Source organism: Macrobrachium nipponense, chromosome 15, assembly GCF_015104395.2.
Source record: "Macrobrachium nipponense isolate FS-2020 chromosome 15, ASM1510439v2, whole genome shotgun sequence".
Classification (NCBI taxonomy): domain Eukaryota; kingdom Metazoa; phylum Arthropoda; class Malacostraca; order Decapoda; family Palaemonidae; genus Macrobrachium; species Macrobrachium nipponense.
In genome coordinates, this window is record NC_087208.1 from 35,338,357 (window position 1) to 35,348,870 (window position 10,514).

General features: G+C 39.5%; 1 long non-coding RNA gene across 1 annotated transcript in view; it reads left to right on the forward strand.

Moving 5' to 3' along the window:
* The window catches only part of LOC135226796 (uncharacterized), a 209,759-nt gene that overhangs the window by 71,287 nt on the left and 127,958 nt on the right, over nucleotides 1–10,514 (forward strand). The window lies entirely within an intron of this gene.

The window sequence follows — 10,514 nt, forward strand, 5'->3', positions numbered from 1 at the left end:
GGCATTCAGACAAGAGCAAAGGGCAGGAGTTTCCCAAAAGAAGAGAGAGAGAGAGAGAGAGAGAGAGGGCTTGTCAGGCTGATCTTCACGACTTTCCTGACCAGATGACAATTTGGCATTGGCTTATATCAACTCCAAGGCTTTGCGTGTTATTGCCATTCAGCCATCCGGTCCAGGTTAACTCCTCATTCATCTAAGCTTATATATCTTATAATCCTCGCTCTCATTTGGGTTTTAGCTGTCCAAGGCTTCGTGGGAAATTGCGAGGTTGTTGCGTCAACATCAGTGCCCGAGGCTTCGTTTTCCTTTATTGCTCACATCGTAGTTCTGGGAACAGCCTCCCTGAGGATGTTGTGTAATTAGAACCTCAAAAGTTCAATCGAAAATGTAACCTATTACTACCCTAGAACAATAATCCAATTATTAAAATACAACCCCTGTAGTTTAATAATTGGATTATATTTTCATCTGTTTATAAATTTCGTAATTTATTTTTTCTAATAACAGATCTCTTCTCTCTGCGTTTTCGTTACCTTCTGTTACTTCTTTCGAATGAACGCCATATTCTTTGCGAACTTTGAATTTCAAGTCAGTGGCCTTTGTGGTTTTGTTCCATACGAATGGGGTACATCTCATGAATAATAATAATAGGGACAATTAGCTTTTCACGTTACTCCTGAAACTACGCATTGAGAACGCAAAATTCTTGATTTTTAGGCCCGAAGGACTTTAAAGGCCAATAAAATCAAATCATTTTTATTTTTTTACTCCAGCCAACGATGAAGTAGCGCCATTGAACGAGGTAGCCTTATTAGTTGGGGTTTATGGGAAAAAATCAGGAATTATGATTCTGGTTTGGAGATCTGAAGTGAAGAAAAGAGGACTAAATTAACTAGAAGTACATAAAAGTTAGTCATCATTGAAAACATATAATTTAGATTAATTATGCAGGGAGCGAAATTGCAGGCATTGCCAGGCATTTGAAGTGAAAATGGTGATCTGAAAGTCACCGGTATTTAATGATATTTTTCTCCATATTTTGGAAACTATTGGGATGGCTTTTTTGTCTGTCCGTCCGCACTTTTTCTGTCCGCCCTCAGCTTGAAAACTACTGAGGCTAGAGGGCTGCAACTTGGTGCGTTGATTATCCGCCCTCCAATCATCAAACATGCCAAATTGCAGCCCTCTATTCTCAGCAGTTTTTAATTTGATTTAAGGTTGACGTTAGCTACGATAGTGCGTCTGGCACCAAGAACACAGGCCACGGCTGAGAGTTTCATACAGCATCATACGCTGCACGGAAAACTCGATTGCACCGAAGAAACTTCGGCGCATTTTATACTTGTGTAATTAACGTAATAGACCTAATGATGCTAAGTCTGTTCCGTTAATTAAACAAGTAAAAAAAATGCTCCGTTTACCTGACCTCACAAAGGAAATTAACATATCGGTAATGATCGAAACTCGTGTTTGAATTACCCTCAGAACAACTGGATTCCGAGGATGTGTTTGCTTGACTGTGAACGTCTTCGACATTTCGTGATTATGTTGACGTTCGCGTCATTCTGCTGCTGCTACTGTGGGGGGTGGGTTGGGGGGGGGGTGGGGGGGGGTGGCTTTCAATCTGCTTTTAATTTCTTTAGATAATTCTCTTGCAGTCATCATTCTGGGTACGGGTTGTGCGCGCATGAAGAATGTTTGCCATCCTGAAATGGATTCGTGTTCGGGTTTTGTTGTTGATCTTTTATCATTTTCGCTTACTCGGGGAGTAAGCCTATGAACTACTTTGTGTTGTTCTTCTTAATGCTGTTGTTGTTCTTGTTGGGGCGGGGGTAGGAAAGCCCTACAGAAGAGCCTATACAAAGGTCTGAAAAAGGTGTTTCACGTCAAGTTAAAGGTTCTAGAATTTCAGGATAGGATATTTATGATTTATTTATTAGAATGAAAACGTTAAAAATAAATAATGTGCATTATAAACACCACAGAACAATTATTTCTATTAAATATAGCGTTTTTTTTTTAATGTTCGTTGGTGAAACAAGGCTCCATTCGACCGTAGATTTTAGCGCGTTTTAATTTACTTTAAGTTAGGAATATAATGTTTGCAACTTATGCGATAGGGGGAAAAGCCTTGCATGCATCCCGAGTAAGCTGGAGGTCGGATCACGCCTTGTTTGTATGGCCAGCTTATGGCATCACTGGCGAAATAATTGTATGACTGCGAGAAGTGTGTGAATTAATTTTCCCTCAAAAGTGGCGAAGAGCAGCCACAAAATTAACAATAAAAGAAGAGGTGAAGCTTGGCATTTTTTAAGCTATGGATTGCTGATCAATTTGCTAGAGTCATGTTTGTGATTCCAAATAATATTTGTAAATACGGGAAAGTAGCTATTATAAGATTCGTGGGGGTTGGGGGGAGGGAGGGAGTCTTATTGTGGTTCTCAATAAACCTGTCTGATTTTGCTGTATTAACAGGGGCTCTAACAATTACCCTTTTTTTATTTTTTCTCAGGAAAATAAGATATATATTTATGAGATTTACTTGGAAAACAAATATATAAAAAAACACATTTTCTGTTTTATTTCATTTAACCAAAATCACTGCCAGTACGATTTATTTTTCTTTTTGTAAAGTGTTATAGAACTGCCATAACATCCTGATAGAGAAAAATTAGGATTTAAAAGACATTCTCTCTCTCTCTCTCTCTCTCTCTCTCTCTCTCTCTCTCTCTCTCTCTCTCTCTCTTTCAGTTTCTTTTGACCTGTTTATCCCTTCGTATATGTTCGTCTATATGTTACTTGAACTTCTTCCCGTCTTTCTCTCTCTCTCTCTCAGTTTCCTTCGACATACGTTTATCCTTCTGTGTATGTATGTCCATCTGTTACTTGAATTGTTCCTTGTTCCAGGCTCTCTCTCTCTCTCTCTCTCTCTCTCTCTCTCTCTCTCTCTCTCTCTCAATTCCCTTTCTTAAAATGTCTGTTGGAGAAGACAATGGAGGGAGATAAAAATCAAGGAAGTGAGGGAAGAACGTAGGAGAGGAGAAGTGAGAGCAATAACCACCTTACGCAGCATAAGTAAAGGAGTCAATCAATGGAGATGGGGGTGATATGGCCACGTCTCTCTCTCTCTCTCTCTCTCTCTCTCTCTCTCTCTCTCTCTCTCTTACACAGGCACACGTGTTGGGTAAAGGGATGACTTCTGGCAATATATTAAAGCCATCAATGCCCAGTTTCTTGCGTTCACTGAGCTGATCTCGCTGGGTATGTTGACCAAACAGGGAAGTTAGAGAGAGAGAGAGAGAGAGGATGGGTGATGGGTACAGTTTTGTCCAGGGAATTTGATTAAAGTTCAGACAACAGCTCGTTAGACCAATTCGCTTTTTTTACTTCTTTCATCAAACAACCGACTGAGAGAGAGAGAGAGAGAGAGAGGAGAGACGAGAGAAGAGAGAGAGAGAGAGTTTCTATGGTGGAAAGAAATGGCCCCGACCTCAGCAACTCTTGTTTTTTTTTTTTTTTTTTTCTTTTTTTCTCCTCCGATGCATTCTTCTAATCCAATTTTACTTCTGCATAACTCGATTTGACTGTTGGTTTTTGATCGGGTACCAGAAGGCATGAGGAGGAGTCGCCTTTGAGCTGCGGCTGGCTAGACTTTGAAGTTTCTGTGTGTGTGTGTGTGTGTGTGTCAATCAACCGTAAATACAACAGTCCATGAAACTACTATGAGATTCAGGGCCTCTGTAACACGGTTTTTTGGACTTTGCTCCTTATCAAAGCATCGGATGTAGCTGAAAGTTGACATAAGTATATTTTACAACCACACAAATTTTGTCAGCATTCATCAACCTAACCTAAACCCGATGGTTTTAATTTTTATAGAGTAAAATTATCTAGCCGACGCCATGGCCAATGATTACGAGCCAAGAGTCGAAAAACATTCATTACGTAATGTTCCCCCCCACCCCTCCCATCCACCAGGCAGAAACTCATTATCAACTTGTTCCATCGACTCTGAAACCCAAAGACTTTATGAATGGTGGAACGATACATAGATGTGGGTGGGGTATCTGTGCTAGCGCAGTAATACTACTGCAGCAGTAGTGCCGCAACAGTATAGCAGTAATATACATGAATTAAACGTTTAGGCCAACTGCTGGGATCCTTGAGGAGCATTTAGCACTTCTTACAACTACTCGAGAAATGAGTTTTTATAGCCAGAAGTTAAATTTTCTAATCCAACAATGCCCATGATAGCCTTCAGTGTTATCCTGAATTATTACGAGGCCGAAGTGGGTGGAGCCTCATGAAGTCATCATTCTGACGATCATTATTGGTGAAGGTTTAAAGCCAAAATACGGTACCGGCTATTTTTTTTTTTTTTTCAATAAATAGGTAGATAGCCAATAAATAAAAATTGCTTGAAATTGGATTGGATAGCAGTCATCAAATCAAGCTTGTCTATTATGTTTTTGAAAATTACCAACTATTCCCTACGTCTTGTCAATCTGATTGTGACCTATAAAGCAGACTGTAATTTCCTTAGGAAACTTATTTTGGGAGTTAGACTAATAATCGAAGTGTTTTTGTATTTATTAACATATTTTGTTGGTTTGTTCATTATGACAATTATCAGTGGAGAGGTTTCAGAGTTCATAAAGGTGTGCTGCTTTGCTTGTATTTAAATTTGTATGTCATTGTTGCCAGAGGTATAGCCTTCATTACGTATAGCCAATCATCCATCGAGAAAGAGGGAAGAAATGCTGTCATAAGTTACGTAACGAGTGCGTTCGAAACCTTTTCTCTGAGTAAGTCACTTTTATAATATAAGTACCAAATTTATTCAACCTACGTAATGCAGAATACAGTCAAAATTTGTGTGTAGATATAATGTGTATTCTGAATAAGCGTTATTTTTATTTATGAACCCCTCCTAGATTAAAAATAGTTTTATTGCGAAAAAACCGTGTTACAGAGGCCCTGAATCTCATAGTAGTGAATAGGCCAACCCATTGGAACATCAGAAGTTCAAGTGAAGATGCAATACTATTCTCCTTGCATTTAGTACATTTTTATCTACTTATCTATTAACTCACTTTCCGTTTTATAGTAAGCGAGATCTCTTCGTTCTATATTTCCCCTCGCCTCGTCTTAGTTCATCGAAAGCTTGAATTTCAAGTCAATGGCCCCTTTGTTGTTGGGCTCGTTCCATGTGAATAGGGTTCATCTTCTGAATAATGATAATAATAAACATTGATCTGACTTCCTTAGGCATAATTCCCTTTTCGTTGTCAGAATATTGAACATAATGAGGCAGCTGAGGTATAGGCATAGACGCGCAATGAATTGAACGTTGTAATGGCATTCTTTCGACGAATCAAATGGCTGCTTTGGTGATTATCCCCGATTCGGAATCGGTATTTTGATCTGAAGCAGAATGCTAAAATTGGTGATCTGTTCTCGGTAAAACTAAATATGGGAGGTTGAGGGATAGAGTGGGATAAGTGGCAGTAATTGACGTCTTGGAAATGATCTGGGTCATATCTAAAATTTTGCCGGATATGGTAATGATGTGAAGGTGTGATATGACGGAGCGACGTAATTGAATTTTATCGCGAAAACCGTTTTCCCTTTGTAGCCCATATCAGGCATATCAGCATAATTCGATTCGTTGATGATTTTATTAAGCCCAAAGCAGTCGCTCTACTTTTTTTTTTTACCTGCTATTAAAGAAATAAGCTGATTTGCATGGGGAATCTGAAATTAATCTGGCTATTCAATTAAGTTTAAACGTTGATCGCCCTGTGATTTGCTAGATTGATTTACATATGAGGTAATGAGATTCCAATTTATGTAATTAGCCTAATTTCCAACCCCCCTTTTTTATGGCATTCACTGGGCTACAGGGCCACATTCAGCGAACGGTGTCGAAGCCTGAATGTTTACTCTTTTTTCCGTAATTTTTTTTTTATGAGCAGTTGACTGAGTGGCTTGATTTTAGTGTTCATAGCCTCAGCAAACCCTGTTTCTGATGCTTCCCTGAATTTTCGCTGGATATTCTCGTGCAGTCGAGTGGAATATAGAATTTATGCCAAAGGTCAATAAGCTCTGAAATGGAAATTGACAGTAAAAGGTTTGAAAGGTGTAACAGGAGGAAAACCTCAAAGCAGTTGCACTATGAAACAGTTGTTAAGAGAGGGGAAACATAGGATGTAAGAAAAGGAATATGAAAGGAGGTACAGTAAAAGGAACGAGAGTGGTTGCAGCTAGGGGCCAAAGGCACGCTGCAAAGAACATTAAGTAATGCCTACAGTGCACCGCATGAGGTCCACTGATGGCAATACCCTCCTACGGGGGATGTTCTCGTGTGTGGAGAGCTACTATATGAATTAACAATTCTACGAAACTGAGGCTGTCAGGTCAAGTAAGTCCTTGGGCACTTTCACCCATTCAGCTCTGAAAAAGTAAAGTATGTCTTAGTTTAACCAGACCACTGAGCCTGATGAACAGCTCTCCTATGGCTGGCCCGAAGGATTAGACATTTTTACGTGGCTAGAAACCAATTGGTTACCTAGCAACGGGACCTACTACAGCTTATTGTGGGATCCGAACCACATTTTATCGAGAACTCAATTTCTAATCACCAGAAATAAATTCCTCTGATTCAACGTTGGCAGAGCTGGGGGTTGAACTCTCGACTACCGAATCGGTAGGCGAGCACGTACATCACTAGTCTAACGAGGAGCTATTCAGCTCTAAACGGTTGGACAGCAAAATAAAGGAACCCAGAAAATAAAGGAGATGAAGTACAAGGATCTATTGGTAGATCTGGGAGAAAACCCCCATAGTTACACTAAGAGTTAATAGTTAGAGAGGTTGAACAGCAAGGTTGCAGCAAGGGAGCGGGAATACAGTTAAAAGTAAAAGGTTGAGGACTTGATGCAGCTAATGGCCGAAGGGACACTGCAAACACCCTTTTGTCATGTGACAAATAATCCCTTAGCAAATGAAATTCCTCCGAAGGGGGTTAGTGCCGTCAGTGCACCTTACGTGGTGCACTGTAGGCATTACTTACCGGTCTTTACAACGTTCCTTTGGCTCCCCCCAAGCTGCAACCTCTCATTCTGGTTTCTGTACCTCCGTTCGTATTCTTCCATCTGACTTTCCACCTTCTATAAAAAATTGTTTCATAGCGCAACTGCTTTGAGGTTTTCCTCCTGTTACACCTTTCAAACCTATTTACTGTCAATTTCCTTTTCAGCGCTGAATGACCTCATAGGTCCCGGCGCTTAGCCTTTGGCAAAAATTCTATATTCTCTTCCAAATGAAAATCGCCAAGCATACATCGACGCTTTTGTCTTCATTTCCAGGGTTTGACGTTTGTTTGGTCAATTATGATATTATTACCTTGTGCTTTCTGGTGTGCCTTGAGACAACCTGGGTCGTGATTTGATATTGAACTCTTAGGCGGAAGTTAGTAGATTTTGACTTTGAAATTAATGCATAAAGAGACATGTCGTTATTTGTAGACAGCATAGTTTGCCCGATCCGCCAGTGGATTTTTTTTTCAAAATACTGAAAAAAAAAAAATCGTACACAAAACGCACGTAAGAAAGCGTGCGTTCTCAGAAAGAGAGAGGAGAGAGAGTATAAAACTTGTGTTGTGTGTGTGTGTGTGTGTGTGGTGCGAAAACTTTTCTGCCCAAAAAGTCTCCCAATTCAATCATCCCCCCCCCCCCCAAAAAAAAAAAAAAAAAAAAAAAAAAAAGCGATCACTCATCTTATGATAGGTTGTTTTGACTGATCTACGCACTCATCGATTCCCTTAAGATAAATCACGCTTCCCGAATACACAGGAAAAAGGCTCCAATTCAGGATACATACGGGATTACAAATGAGGGATGTGAGGTACTACATAGAATACAATGAACGGCCCCCCTCACTCCCATAAGCCTTCTTTAAGCTCTTTGAAAAGAAATAAGTCGACGAGGCTTTTCGCTGGCTGTTCATTAAGTTTGGATTAGCCTGCAGGTAGGGGGATATGAGGTCCGATTGGAGGTCTGTAATCTACTTACGTCGGGTTAGGTGGTGGATGGGGTACCCCAAGGCGGTTAGGTTAGGTTAGGGTACCCCCTTCATTTTTAGGAGGGTGGAAAGGTGATGAACCCTTGTATTAGAAAAGAGGATTTGTTAGTTGTGGCAAGTATTTGGTGCATTTAGAATTTGTATTGAGGACTTCGTTCATTCCTGTTAGAGAATTAGGTTACGGTCATAAAATGGTCTGTTCTACTTGCTTATGTCTGAATGAGATGGACAGAAATTAACTTCACTTATTAAGAAAAGTCGTTGTTTTTGGTATAAAAATAAAACAGATATTTGACCGTAGATTTTAGCACGTTTTGATTGACGTTAAGTTAGGAATATAATGTTTACAACTTACGCATGAGGGGAAAATCTTGCACGCGTCCCGAGTAGTCTGGAGGTTGGATCACGCCTGTTTACATCATTATCATGGAATAACTGCAGCCTATTTATAACTATATACAATTATTGACTGATGGACCTTTTGATTTCTTCATTTTACTAAATCAAATTGCTCGGCACAGTGCATCTTTTCTTTTCACTCAGCTTCCGTGGCTAGAAAAAAGTAAAATAACAAAAATAAAAACGGAAAACTTAACTTATCTCAATCTTTGTAGAAATCTTGATCCAACTTCTCGCATTTCTGTCACCTAGCGGCTCCTCTCGACAATTGTCTCGGGAAATTTATGCTGTGTAGTACCCGACGTCTTGCCATCTTTGAGAGATCTTTTAATATCTTTGTTATCTGACAGCTCGAAACAAGGCTTTGTCACCTACGTAGATTTGCGTTTGTTAATTTATTCCTTCCGTGCAAATTTATTCTAGCTGTTTTATATAACCAGTTTATAGTTGATGAGGATGCGACATCTGCTCCCTTTCGTATTCCTTGGTATTCCTCACTCCCGTAGGGGGGGTATTGCCGTCAGTGCACCTCGCGCGGTGCACTGTAGGCATTACTTAAGGTTCTTTGCAGCGTCCCATCTGCCCCTAGCTGCAACGTCTTCCATTCCTTTTACTGTACTTCCGTTCATATTCTCTTTATTCCATGTGACGTTCAACCTCCTCCCCCCGCCCACCCTTTACACCTTTTAGACCTTTTTAATGTCAATTTCCCTTTCAGTGCTGAATGACCTCACAGGTCCCAATGAGGTTGAAGGTTGGGACTTTTATAATTACGTCAACTTACCCTCCCAGTTAAATGGAAGATTGATTGAAGATCGGCGCTATTTATGCGTGGATTTAAAAGAACAAAACCGGATTCTTCGTTGTAAAAGTAGGTAGTGCAGAATTATATTTACGCAAGGAAATAATTAACGTTACACGTAAACGATTAAATAGCCGTGACGAGCAGACAAAAGACTATTATTACCAGTAAGCCTCTTATCTGACTCAAAATCATTGGAAACCGCTTTCGGCGGAAGTAATAATAGCAGTGATACCATAAATACGAAGTACACATTAATGATTCATCGAAATTATATTCCTCCAACCACCGTGATTGGAATTCCTTTTTTTTTTTTTTTTTTTTTTTATCTCCGATATATTCTTATTTCATTAAAAATGTAAACGACGAGGAAAGCCTTTTGATACACGTGGCCTTTGATGTTACAAAAGTAGATGGAAATTGAATTTTTTTTTCGAGGGGCGTCTACTCCAGTCCAATAAATTTTTGATGAGTCGCTTTTGGGCCGGGAAAACCGCCCGTTTTGTGCCGCCCTTAATGAATAGTCGAATTCGGTCATATTACCCGTCCCTGAATGATCGAACGTTTTGCGTGTGGCCAATCCGTTTCACTTTTTTTTTTTTTTTTTTTTTTTTTTTTTTTTTTTTTTTTTTTTTTATAAGGAGTGTTCACTTTTTCTATAAGCATGTCTTAGTTGTAAGGATGAGCATTCACCTCTTTTCCAATTCTTAGTTGTATGGATGAGCATCCACATGTTTCGTAAATCATTTGTAAGAATGATCATTCACCTCTTGCGTGAATAATAACGTCCTAGTTGAAACAAGGAGCATTCACCTCGTCCATAGGTCTTTTTTAGTTGTAAGGAAGAGAATTTTGTTAGGAGAGTTTGCTGAATTTTCCATCTTGGTTTCTAGGTTTTCCGAAAAGTTTAATTACTTTTTTTTTTCCAACACAATGCAGAGGCCAAAGAGACTGGGAACCCTATATATGCTCAAAACCAATACATAATTCTTTCCTAGTTGTAAGGAGAATTTCCATCTCTTCGTAAATTCGTTGAATTTCCTGTCTTGATTTGACTGTTTTTTTTTTTTTTTTTTTTTTTTTTTTTTTTTTTTTTTTTTTTTTTTTTTTTTATGAGTATAAGGTGCATAAACCAAAGGGACGGGTAACCCATTACCCCTTCTTAGCACAGGTCTCAAGGAAACTGGGGTGGGGGGGGGGGGGGGTGTGGAAGGGATCGTGTAAAATAGGT